Consider the following 13356-nt stretch of genomic DNA (forward strand, 5'->3'; position numbering starts at 1 on the left):
GGTGTCGAAGAAAAAACAAGGCACGAGAGATGTATTCCATAATAGAAACTAGAAATAAAATTACAAATAAACTACTGATAAAATTACAAACAAAAAAGCAGAATACAAGTATACACATGGTAAAAAACAATAGACTTACAAAATTACGAGAAACAAAGTAATGATGATTCAAAGCTTAATTGTACTCAAGTATAGGTCTGGAATAAGCCATCTAAAGGTCTGGAATAAGCCATAGGAGCCATCAAATAACATTGCATGGCAAAACAAAAAAAGGGCAAAAAATTGCAATCCCTTAATCCCTTTTTGTCCTTGGACGGAATAGTATGTCCGAGGACAGAACCCCCGCTTTGATGCGGGCTCTGGCGGTGATGTGGACATTGTCCATTTTGTTCACAGCATATTACAGGTCGTAACCTGCATATTGGTGCGTTTTCACACCATGTTTTCTATTTCATTTCCTGTAAGACCACTCATGTGGTATATGTAATCTTTTGCCCCTGTAAATTTTTCTATATAGGGAAAACAATACGCCTGCTATATGTTAGATTCAGACAGCACTATAATTCTGTCACTACGGGTAAAGGCGTACCACGCTTGATAAACCATATGTATCAGGGACGGTCACTGGGGTAATCCAGGGGTTCTAACCTTGGCTGGCATAGAAAAAGTAACGCTGCCCCCGAAGGGTGGCGATCTGCATAATTTGCTACTCAGAAGAGAAACCCGGTGGATAATGCGTACAAGGGTGCTGGACTCCACTGGTGTAAATGAAAGGGTGGAAATGTCCGTATTTCTCTAAGATCAGTTTTCTGAAAATGAGTTTCTACTTGGGTTTATTGTTTTTAATTTTAATAATATGTATAATACTCTTTTAATGTGTTGTTTTTGAGATATGCATTGTTTTGTCTTGTGTATCAGGGAAATCATGAGGGGAGGAGCTTACCTTCACACAGGATTTTAATCCACCGGCATTTCCCTTTGTTGTGTGACTCGTTGAAGCGCACTTGGTGAAATGATCATCGTCATTTCTGCACTGCTGTTCCCATTCTTCCACAGAAGATGCTTCAATAAAGTCTGAAAAATTAGCCTGGTGAGTACCATAAGTCTGTCTATATTTGATATTGAAGCCATGTCTTACCACATCTGATTGTTGATTTGTCACTTGTGATTCAATCTCTGATGTGTTGGGTTGTCTCACCCACATATAATAGACCACATGGTCAATTTCACCACAAAACTGGACTCGCAGGTGTAATAGCCCTTGATTGGATAGGACTTACCTGTCCTGGGGTGGACGACCATCTCAGAGAATTAGTGTCGTTTGAACAGGAAGAACAATTGAGGCAGGGTAATGTGCCCCGTCTTGGTGTACTCAGGAATTGTTGGGTTGTTTTTTTAAGAGTGCCACCAATGTCAGCCATGATAAGGTCATCCCTGATGTTATGAGGTCTCCTGTTGCACATAATTGAATGAGATTTAAAGGCTTCAATGGAAGGATAAGCCTTAGTTAGGAGGGGCCAGTGTCTACGGATGGTGGAGTGAATTTTGGACATGAAAGGGTTATGAGTATGTACAAAAGGAATGCTGTCATGAATCCCCAATGGCTAGGGATAGCACAGGACAAGCAAAGTATAATAAATATCGGACGAGCTCTAGGGTGATGGAACCTGGGCTGACCGCTGCCCTACGCCTGACAAACGCAACTAGAGATAGCCAGGGAGCGTGCCTACGTTGGTTCTAGATGCCACGCACCAGCCTAAGAGCTAACTAGTACTGCAGAGAAAACAAAGACCTCACTTGCCTCCAGAGGAATTAACCCCAAAGGTATAGTTGCCCCCCACATGCATTGACGGTGAAATGAGAGGAAGGCACACACATAGAGATGATGTATATAGCTTTAGCAAATAGAGGCCCGCTGAAAACTAGAAAGCAGAATGACACAAAAGGGGACTGAGCGGTCAGCAAAAAACCCTAATCAAAAAACCATCCTGAGATTACAAGAACCCATGTGCCAACTCATGGCACATGGGGAGAACCTCAGTCCACTAGAGCAACCAGCTAACATAGAGACATTCTAAGCAAGCTGGACAAAAAACCAAACAACTGAAAATCAGCACTTAGCTTATCCTGAAAGATCTGGGAGCAGGTAGGCAGGAACCAAACAGAGCACATCTGAACACATTGATAGCCGGCAAGGGAAATGACAGAAAGGCCAGGTAAAATAGGAAACACCCAGCCTCTGATGGACAGGTGGAAACCAAAGGCCGCAACCCACCAAAGTCACCCAGTACCAGCAGTAACCACCAGAGGGAGCCCACCAACAGAATCCACAACAGTACCCCCCCCCCCTTGAGGAGGGGTCACCGAACCCTCACGAGAACCCCCAGGGCGATCAGGGTGAGCTCTATGGAAGGCGCAGACCAAATCAGTCGCATGAACATCGGAGGCGACCACCCAGGAATTATCCTCCTGACCATAACCCTTCCACTTAACCAAATACTGGAGTTTGCGTCTGGAAACACGAGAATCCAAGATCTTTTCAACAACATACTCCAATTCTCCCTCCACCAGCACCGGAGCAGGAGGCTCGACCGAAGGAACAACGGGCACCTCATACCTCCGCAACAACGACCGATGGAACACATTATGAATAGCAAACGATGCTGGGAGATCCAAACGGAAAGATACAGGGTTAAGAATCTCCGAGATCCTATAAGGACCGATGAACCGAGGCTTGAACTTAGGAGAAGAGACCTTCATAGGGACAAAACGAGAAGACAACCACACCAAGTCCCCAACAAGAAGTCGGGGACCCACGCGGCGACGGCGATTAGCAAACTGCTGAGTCTTCTCCTGAGATAACTTCAAATTGTCCACCACCTGATTCCAAATCTGATGTAACCTGTCCACCACCACGTCCACTCCAGGACAATCCGAAGATTCCCCCTGACCAGAGGAAAAACGAGGATGAAACCCCGAATTACAAAAAAAAGGAGAGACCAACGTGGCAGAACTAGCCCGATTATTAAGAGCAAATTCGGCCAGTGGCAAAAAAGCAACCCAGTCATCCTGATCAGCAGAAACAAAACACCTCAAATAAGTTTCCAAGGTCTGATTAGTTCGCTCCGTCTGGCCATTCGTCTGAGGATGAAATGCAGACGAGAAAGACAAATCAATGCCCATCTTGGCACAAAACGTCCGCCAAAATCTAGACACAAACTGGGATCCCCTGTCAGAAACGATATTCTCCGGAATCCCATGCAAACGAACCACGTTCTGAAAAAACAAAGGAACCAACTCAGAGGAGGAGGGCAATTTAGGCAAGGGCACCAAATGAACCATCTTAGAAAAGCGGTCACACACAACCCAGATAACGGACATTTTCTGTGAAACCGGGAGATCAGAAATAAAATCCATGGAAATGTGCGTCCAAGGCCTCTTCGGGATGGGCAATGATAACAACAACCCACTAGCCCGTGAACAGCAAAGCTTAGCTCGAGCACACACTTCACAAGACTGCACAAAGGTACGCACATCCCTAGACAAGGAAGGCCACCAAAAAGACCTGGCCACCAAGTCTCTTGTACCAAATATTCCAGGATGACCAGCCAACACAGAAGAATGGACCTCGGAGATGACTCTACTGGTCCAATCATCCGGAACAAACAGTCTTTCTGGTGGACATCGATCCGGTTTATCCACCTGAAACTCCTGCAATGCGCGTCGCAAGTCTGGGGATACGGCGGACAATATTACCCCATCCCTAAGGATACCAGCAGGCCCAGTGTCTCCAGGAGAGTCAGGCACAAAACTCCTGGAAAGAGCATCTGCCTTCACATTCTTTGAACCTGGCAGGTATGAAACCACAAAATTGAAACGAGAAAAAAATAACGACCAACGAGCCTGTCTAGGATTCAAACGCCTGGCAGACTCAAGGTAAATGAGATTCTTGTGATCAGTCAAGACCACCACACGATGTTTAGCACCCTCAAGCCAATGACGCCACTCCTCAAATGCCCACTTCATGGCCAAAAGCTCCCGATTACCCACATCATAATTGCGCTCGGCGGGCAAGAATTTTCTAGAGAAGAAAGCACATGGCTTCATCACCGAGCCATTAGAACTTCTCTGTGACAAAACCGCCCCCGCTCCAATCTCGGAGGCATCAACCTCCACCTGAAAAGGAAGTGAAACATCTGGTTGACACAACACAGGAGCAGAAGAAAACCGGCGCTTAAGTTCCCGAAAGGCCTCCACGGCCGCAGGAGACCAATCAGCAACATCAGCACCCTTTTTAGTCAAATCAGTCAAAGGTTTAACAATACTGGAAAAATTAGCAATGAACCGACGATAAAAATTAGCAAACCCCAAGAACTTTTGAAGGCTCTTAACAGATGTAGGTTGTGTCCAGTCACAAATAGCCTGAACCTTAACGGGATCCATCTCAATAGTAGAAGGAGAAAAAATGTACCCCAAAAAAGAAATCTTCTGGACTCCGAAGAGACACTTTGAGCCCTTCACAAACAGAGAATTGGCCCGCAAAACCTGAAACACCTTCCTGACCTGTAGAACATGAGACTCCCAGTCATCAGAAAACACCAAAATATCATCCAAATACACAATCATAAACTTATCCAGATATTCACGGAAAATATTGTGCATAAAGGACTGAAAGACTGACGGAGCATTGGAGAGTCCAAAAGGCATTACCAAATACTCAAAATGGCCCTCAGGCGTATTAAATGCGGTTTTCCACTCATCACCCTGTTTTATCCGCACCAGATTATACGCCCCACGAAGATCTATTTTAGTGAACCACCTAGCCCCCTTAATGCGAGCAAACAAATCAGTAAATAATGGCAATGGATACTGGTATTTGACTGTAATCTTATTCAGAAGGCGATAATCTATACAAGGCCTCAGGGAACCATCTTTTTTTGCCACGAAAAAAAAACCTGCTCCCAGAGGGGACGAAGATGGACGAATATGTCCCTTTTCCAAGGACTCCTTAATATAATTCCGCATAGCAGTATGCTCTGGCAGTGACAGATTAAATAAACGACCCTTAGGGAACTTACTGCCAGGAATCAATTCTATAGCACAGTCACACTCTCTATGAGGAGGGAGCGAATTGAGCTTAGGCTCCTCAAAAACATCCCTATAATCCGACAAAAACGCAGGGATCTCCGAAGGAGTAGATGAAGCGATAGAAATCGGAGGTGCATCATCATGAACCCCCTGACATCCCCAGCTTAGCACAGACATTGTTTTCCAGTCCAGGACAGGATTATGAGTTTGTAACCATGGCAGACCAAGCACTAGTACATCATGTAAATTATACAGTACAAGGAAGCGAATCACCTCCTGATGAACGGGAGTAATGCGCATGGTCACTTGTGTCCAATACTGCGGTTTATTCATAGCCAATGGTGTAGAATCAATTCCCTTCAGAGGAATAGGAACTTCCAGAGGCTCTAGACTAAAACCGCAGCGTTTAGCAAATGACCAATCCATAAGACTCAGGGCAGCGCCTGAATCCACATAGGCATCGACGGAAATGGAAGACAGTGAAAAAATCAAAGTCACAGACAAAATGAACTTAGACTGCAGAGTATCAATGGCAAAAGATTTATCAACCCTTTTTGTGCGTTTAGAGCATGCTGATATAACATGAGCTGAATCACCACAATAAAAACACAATCCATTTTTCCGCCTATAATTTTGCCGTTCACTTCTGGACTGAATTCTATCACATTGCATAGTCTCAGGTGCCTGTTCAGAAGACACCGCCAACTGGTGCACGGGTTTGCGCTCCCGTAAACGCCGATCAATCTGAATGGCCATAGCCATAGACTCATTCAGACCTGTAGGCGCAGGGAACCCCACCATAATATCCTTAATGGCCTCAGAAAGACCATTTCTGAAGTTTGCAGCCAGGGCGCACTCATTCCACTGAGTAAGCACCGACCATTTCCGAAATTTCTGACAATATATTTCCGCTTCATCATGCCCCTGAGAGAGGGCTAATAAAGCCTTTTCAGCCTGAATCTCTAGGTTAGGTTCCTCATAGAGCAATCCCAATGCCAGAAAAAACGCATCCACACTGAGCAACGCAGGATCCCCTGGTGCCAATGCAAATGCCCAATTCTGAGGGTCGCCCCGTAGGAACGATATAACAATCTTGACCTGTTGAGCAGGGTCTCCAGAGGAGCGAGATTTCAAAGAGAGAAACAATTTACAATTGTTCCTGAAATTCAGGAAGGTAGATCTATCTCCAGAAAAAAACTCTGGAATAGGAATTCTAGGTTCAGACATGGGAGTGTGAACAACGAAATCCTGTATGTTTTGAACCTTTGCTGCGAGATTACTCAGGCTGGAAGCCAAACTCTGGACATCCATGATAAACAGCTAAGATCAGAGCCATTCAAGGGTTAAGAGGAGGTAAGAAGCAGCTAGACAGCAATTAAGGGCTAGGCAGCAAAACTCTGAAGGGAAAAAAAAAAAAAAAAATTTCCCTTGAACACTTCTTTTTCTCCTGCTTCAGCCCAAACAATTAACACTTTGTGGGCCGGCTATACTGTCATGAATCCCCAATGGCTAGGGATAGCACAGGACAAGCAAAGTATAATAAATATCGGACGAGCTCTAGGGTGATGGAACCTGGGCTGACCGCTGCCCTACGCCTGACAAACGCAACTAGAGATAGCCAGGGAGCGTGCCTACGTTGGTTCTAGACGCCACGCACCAGCCTAAGAGCTAACTAGTACTGCAGAGAAAACAAAGACCTCACTTGCCTCCAGAGGAATTAACCCCAAAGGTATAGTTGCCCCCCACATGTATTGACAGTGAAATGAGAGGAAGGCACACACATAGAGATGATGTATATAGCTTTAGCAAATAGAGGCCCGCTGAAAACTAGAAAGCAGAATGACACAAAAGGGGACTGAGCGGTCAGCAAAAAACCCTAATCAAAAAACCATCCTGAGATTACAAGAACCCATGTGCCAACTCATGGCACATGGGGAGAACCTCAGTCCACTAGAGCAACCAGCTAACATAGAGACATTCTAAGCAAGCTGGACAAAAAACCAAACAACTGAAAATCAGCACTTAGCTTATCCTGAAAGATCTGGGAGCAGGTAGGCAGGAACCAAACAGAGCACATCTGAACACATTGATAGCCGGCAAGGGAAATGACAGAAAGGCCAGGTAAAATAGGAAACACCCAGCCTCTGATGGACAGGTGGAAACCAAAGGCCGCAACCCACCAAAGTCACCCAGTACCAGCAGTAACCACCAGAGGGAGCCCACCAACAGAATCCACAACAGAATGCGTTCAGGTTTGTGCGTGGGAGGGTCTGGGGGTGGTGGATTCAATGCCCTCTGTGTCTCGGTTTTGAGTAGATCAGGTGGGTAGTGCCTTGCGCCATATAGCTAGCACGCCCCCTGAGGAAGGAAGCCCAGCGCTTCCGAAACGCGCGTCGGGGAGGGCTGAGTTCCACACGTGCTTGGTTCACATACCTCCGGGTAGGTAACGCTGACATGCGGTCACTATACTCTAGCTATACTGCGCATTTCCGCTTGTGATATGGTTTTAGCATATACGGTTACCATACTTTAGCTATATGGCGCATTTGCGCTTGTGATGTGTTCGCAGCATATGTGGTTCCTCATCTGCGATGTGTTTTTTCACCACCCACTTCTGTCATGCACCTGCTTTGTACTTTGGTATATGTGGTTTTAATCAATAAAGATATTCTGATTTTTCATTAGTTTGTGCTATTCATGGACTTTTTTCCACCAATTTGTTTGTGGTTCTATAAAATATACCTGGTGGAGCTGTCTTTACACGATGCACACTTCCGTTGTTAAGTCCATTTTGTGTGATCCAGAAGGGGTAGAATCAGATGAAAACCTTGTGTTGCATTCAGGAGTGCGGGCTGCAGGCACTGCCCCGGCCGGTGGCAGAAAATCCCGCACTCGTTACTTCCGTACAGTCTGTCAACGCTGCTGGGCTGAGCCGCTAGATACTCTGCTTGCTGCAGGACCTTCCGTGACGTCACGGTCACGTGATTACTCACGTGACAGCCTAAGGAAAGTATAGTGGGCCAATTCCTACGCGTTTCGGAGCTAAACGTGCTCCTTCATCAGGGTTGTAGATATATATATACCAACATCTGCAGTGTTTAAGAAGGAAAAAATGATTGTATACATGCAGCTCCTCAAAGTGACTCATGTACGTGTTTGCATATGCCGCTGCCACATTCGAACCCATTTCGGTCCCGCGGGTCTGTAGATAAAATCGCTCACAGAAAAGGAAAAAGATTTCTTGAAGAACCAGGGTTAATAGGCAATAGAGTTGTATTGAGTTGGGAATCAGATTAGACCTTGTTAAAAGTTCAGATGTAGTCAATATTCCTTTTTTTTATGAATGATAGAGGTATAGAGGTTATTGACATCTAGGGTAGCTAATAGGCTATCTGGAGGGACAGAACCCTGGTTTCTGATGTTGCTCAGGATATGGTTTGTGTCAAGAAGGTAAGAATGGCTTGTTTTGGTTGAGTGTACAAATTTTTTCCAGATAGATAAATAGTGGTGAAAGAATGGAGTCGGTAGAGGCCACGATCGGGCGTCCGGGGGGATATGTGAGAGATTTTTGTATCTATGGGAGAATTTAAAAGATGGGCGTGATGGGGTACTGGTTGGAAAGAAAGGTGGGTGTCTGTTGATTGCCTGTCTCACCAAGGGGGTAATGTTGCGGTGTGTAGTATAGAAACCCAAGGTCTGCTCATGGATGTATTTTTTCACATCTCTATTAATGAGGTCTATGAAGTCCTCAGTGGCATGGTAAGTTTGGGGAGGGTTAAAAGAACTGGTATTGCGTAGGCCCAGCCAAGTGATAGAAATCTCTGGAATAGAGGTGCCCCAAGTTGAGGGTTCTCTATTGGTAGAGGTCCATTCCTGAAGACCAAAGTTAATTTTGAGTCCAATGGTCTAGGAGAATCGTTCCGAGTCCCGTTCTAACTGAAAAAAATTTCAGTTAGGGGTGGGCAGAATGTCAATCCTTTCTGAAATATCCCCAACTCGGTAGGTGAGAGAGTGTGACTGGAAATATTCACCACCAGGGTTGGTTCCTTACCTGGGATATTGTGGCCATTCTTGCTTTGGGATTGGCAGGTGGGTCTGCTTGTGACAGTCCTCCCTGTCTGAAACCTCTCCGCTGTTTGCCTGAAAAGGACGTCTGGGGCCATGTCCAATGGATGTATCGCTTTCTGAGCTGTAGGAGTCCTGGTGTTGTTGTCTGGTGTTGGAGTGCCAGAATCTTGATCCGGACGACTCGTTCCATTGATAGACATGGTTGTTGGCGTAATCCTCTAAATACTGCACCACTCAAGGTACTCAAAACCACATTCAAGAAGTTTATTAACCCTTCAGGTGCTTCACAGGAATTAATGGAATGTGGAAGGAAAGAATAAACATTTCGCAAGGGTAACAGGAGAAAATGGAGAATACATTTTGCTTTGCAATTACTCCTGAGCATGCCAGTACCCCATATGTGGGGGAAATCTACTGTTTGGGCACACGACAGGGCTCGGAAGGGAAGGAGCGCCATTTGACTTTTTGAATGTAAAATATGCTGGAATAATTAGCGGTTGCCATGTCGCATTTGGAGAGCCCCTGATGTGCCTAAACAGTGGAACCTCCACACAAGTGACACCATTTTGAAAACTAGACCCCTTAAGGAACTTATCTAGATGTGCATTAAGCACCTTGAACCCACATCTGCTTCACAGAAGTTTATAACGTAGAGCCTTGGAAATAAAAAAGGAACATTTTCCCCAAATAAATCATTTTAGCTCCATATTTTGCATTTTCATAAGGGTAAAAGGTGAAAATGCTCCATACAATTTATTGTGCAATTTCTCCTGAGCATGCCGATACCCCACGTGTGGTAATACTACTGTTTGGGCGCATGGCAGGGCTTGGAAGGGAAGGAGCGCCATTTGACTTTTGGAATGCAAAATTGGCTGGAATCGATAGCGGAAACCATGTTGCTTTTGGAGAGCCCATGACGTGCCTAAACAGTGGAAATACTATTTTGGAAACTAGACTCCTAAATAAATTTATCTAGATGTCTGGTGAGCACTTTGAACCTCCAGGTGCTTCACAGAATTTTATATTGAGCCGTCAAAATAACAAAAAAACATTTTTACCACAAAAATGGTATTTTAGCTCCCACTTTTACCCATACCCATTATGTGGTGGAAAACTACTGTCTGGGAGCACGGCAGGGCATGAAAGGGAAGGAGTGCCATATTACAGTGCAGGTTTTGCTGCATTGGTTTGAGGGGGCCATGTCACATTAGCAGAGCCCCTGAGGTGCCAGAACAGCAGAAACCCCAGTAAGTGACCCCATTTTACAAACTACAATTCTCAATGAGTTCAGCTAGGGGTGCAGTGATCATATTGACACCACAAGTGTGTCACAGAATTTGATACCTTTGGGCAGTGAAGAAAAAATAATTACATTTTTACCACAACAAAAATGTTTTTTTTACATTTTCACACTGAGAAATGGGAACCAATGGTGCCAAAATGTGTTATAGAATTTCTTCTGAACTTGGCAATACCCCATATCTGGCTGTACAGTACTGCTTAGCCACACAGCAAGACTCTGGAGGGCGCGCTATTTGACTCTTGGAGAACAAATTATTATAGAATAGTTTCCAGACTCTATATAAAGAGCCCCTAAATGCCAGAAAAGCAGAATCCCCCCTCCAGTTACCCCAGTTTGGAAATTACACCCCTTTAGGAATTTATCTACAAGTGTAGTGATGATTTTGACTCCAGAAGTATTTTCCAGAAACAGGCACTAGTGGATGTTGCCGAGTGAAAAATGCAAACTGCCGTTGTAGTGACCAGTAAGGTGCAGTCACCAGTACGTTGTGCCCAGCCCGTGCTTCAGGATACATGCACCCATAAATTAGGTGGGCTCTCATCACTACTGAAATGCCAAACATGTGGATGATATATGTGGTTTAGGTACACTGTGGAGATCAGAAGAGAGGATGGTGTAACGGGGTCTACCGTGCTGGAGTACCTCTTTCAGTATCACCCCGTGTTTCAGGAGGTCCACTCTGCTTTAGCTGGAGTCTGAATGAAGGACGCTGGCTGGAATTCCTTGGTTATATGGACGCATATAAAAGATCACTACTTCTCCACGTATTTCCAGTGTGACCACACTTTACTCACAGGACACAGAATATATCACACAGATACAGGGGGCAGGCCAATTGAAAAGCGGCAGGCCAGACATACATTACAATAGCCTGCTGATATTTACTGTGGGAATTACAAAGGTGGGAGAGGTCAGAAGGGGGATATCTTGGTCCCTCTGCCCAGGGGCACAGCCTGTGGGCTGATGCATCTCACATGGAACCTATTATACATACATATAACTGCACAACATATTCTGGGTACTGGGGGTTCCGTAACAGGTGGCATTTGAATTTGGGAGAACAGAATTTCTTTTTGCGGGTGAGAAGCCATTTCACTTTTCCAGAGCCTTTGTGTTACCAGTAAAGTGGAAGATGACGGACCTGAGTGAGGACTTGCGGAGCTTCCGTCTGAATCTCTTATTTCAAAGATTTACATGGAAACCCCAGTGTAACTGCTCAGCGCAGCATGTGGGATAAATGTGCGCCGAGCCTTACTGCGATCTTTGGGAGGCAGAATGAAAAAATCAACAGCATGTGAAGAATTGGTTTTATTTATTTTTACGCCGTTCCTCGTGCAATATAAGTGATTAGGTGACTTTATTCTTCGGGTCAGTGTGATTACAGAGATACCAGATTTATATTGGCCTTTTTTTGGCTGCTGGGCTAATGTCACACACTAAAAGACGCTTTTAATTGCGAAAACAATTGCATCACTATGTTTTGTGAGCTATAATTTTTCCATATTTCCGCCGACAGAGTCATGTGACTTTAGATAATTTTTTACGTTTTGCCGCTTTTTTTTACAATAAAAAGTATTTTATAGAAAAAATTATTGTTTTTGCATCGCTTTATTCTGAAAGCTATACCTTTTTTGTTTTTCCGCTGTTGGAGCTGTATGGCAGCTTGTTTTTTGTGGGACAAGATGACGTTTTCATCATTTTTATTTTGATCTGACTTTTTGATTGCGTTTTATTCTACTTTTTGTTTGGTGGCATGATGAAAAAGCAAAAGTTTTTGCGCCGTTCTTTTTCAGTGTGCAAACAAGTGTGACCGTTTTATACGTTGGCTCGTTCCGGATGCGGTGATACCAAATATGTGTCCTTTTTTGGTATATATATATATATATATATATATATATATATATATATATATATGTATATATATATTGTAAGGGTTGTACTCGCTCAGGTGCGCCGGCTGAAACTCAGGAGGCACGTTCCAATAAAAGTTCACAGGGTTTATTGCTTCATAAACTACATAAAACATAAAACAAATAGCCTTTAGCCAGGGGCGGATTATATTAGGGTCAATCTGGGCGGTAGCCCAGGGCCCAGCGGTGTGGGGGGGCCCTCGGCTACCGCTCAGATTGCCCGCCACCAGTCAGGGCATTACTGCTCTGACTGGCGTATGGGCCCGGTGGGCAGAGAGGGGGCCTGCATCGGGCCCCGTCTGATCTGCTCACCAGGCCCCTACTGGCGCTGCGGCAGTTTCACCTATTGACGTGCGTGGGCAAGCCCGCACGTCAATAGTTAACAACAGCCGCCAGCCAATTTGAGGCTGGCAGGTGAAGTCGGCCGCAGGCGCAGCTCACACGTTGCCGGCGTCTGACGTCATTGTCAGTCACTGGCGAGTGCGTGCTGCTGGAGGGAGCTCGTCGCTGGAGCGCACAGGTCAGGTGAGGAGAACTCGCTTTTTTTTTTCTTTTTTTTTTGCTAACGGCAATCCGGGGGCCCCGGGCGGGCCAGAATGCTGGACACACTGGGGCAGATTGCTGGACACACTGGGGGCAAAGCTGGAGACAATGGGGCAGATTGCTGGAGTCGGACACACTGAGGGCAATGCTGGAGACACTGGGGCAGACTGCTGGACACACTGGGGGAAATGCTGGACACACTGGGGCAGATTGCTGGTGGACACACTGTCTTGGGGGCAATGCTGGAGACACTGGGGCAGATTGCTGGACACACTGTCTGGGGCAATGCTGGACACACTGGGGCAGATTGCTGGTGGACACACTGTCTGGGGGCAATGCTGGACACACTGGGGCAGATTGCTGGTGGACACACTGGGGGCAATACTGGACACACTGGGGCAGATTGCTAGACACACTGTCTGGGGGCAATGGTGGACACACTGG

At 45.5% G+C, this 13356-nt stretch overlaps 1 long non-coding RNA gene across 1 annotated transcript in view; it reads left to right on the forward strand.

Annotated features, from left to right (window-relative positions):
* The first annotated feature begins 1048 nt into the window (after nucleotides 1-1048).
* Nucleotides 1049-13356, forward strand: part of LOC143818172 (uncharacterized) — a 58785-nt gene continuing 46477 nt past the window's right edge. The window contains exon 1 of the long non-coding RNA XR_013224360.1: nucleotides 1049-1090. This is a non-coding gene — a long non-coding RNA (uncharacterized LOC143818172). The remainder of the gene's footprint in view (nucleotides 1091-13356) is intronic.

Source organism: Ranitomeya variabilis, chromosome 3 (assembly GCF_051348905.1).
Source record: "Ranitomeya variabilis isolate aRanVar5 chromosome 3, aRanVar5.hap1, whole genome shotgun sequence".
NCBI lineage: Eukaryota > Metazoa > Chordata > Amphibia > Anura > Dendrobatidae > Ranitomeya > Ranitomeya variabilis.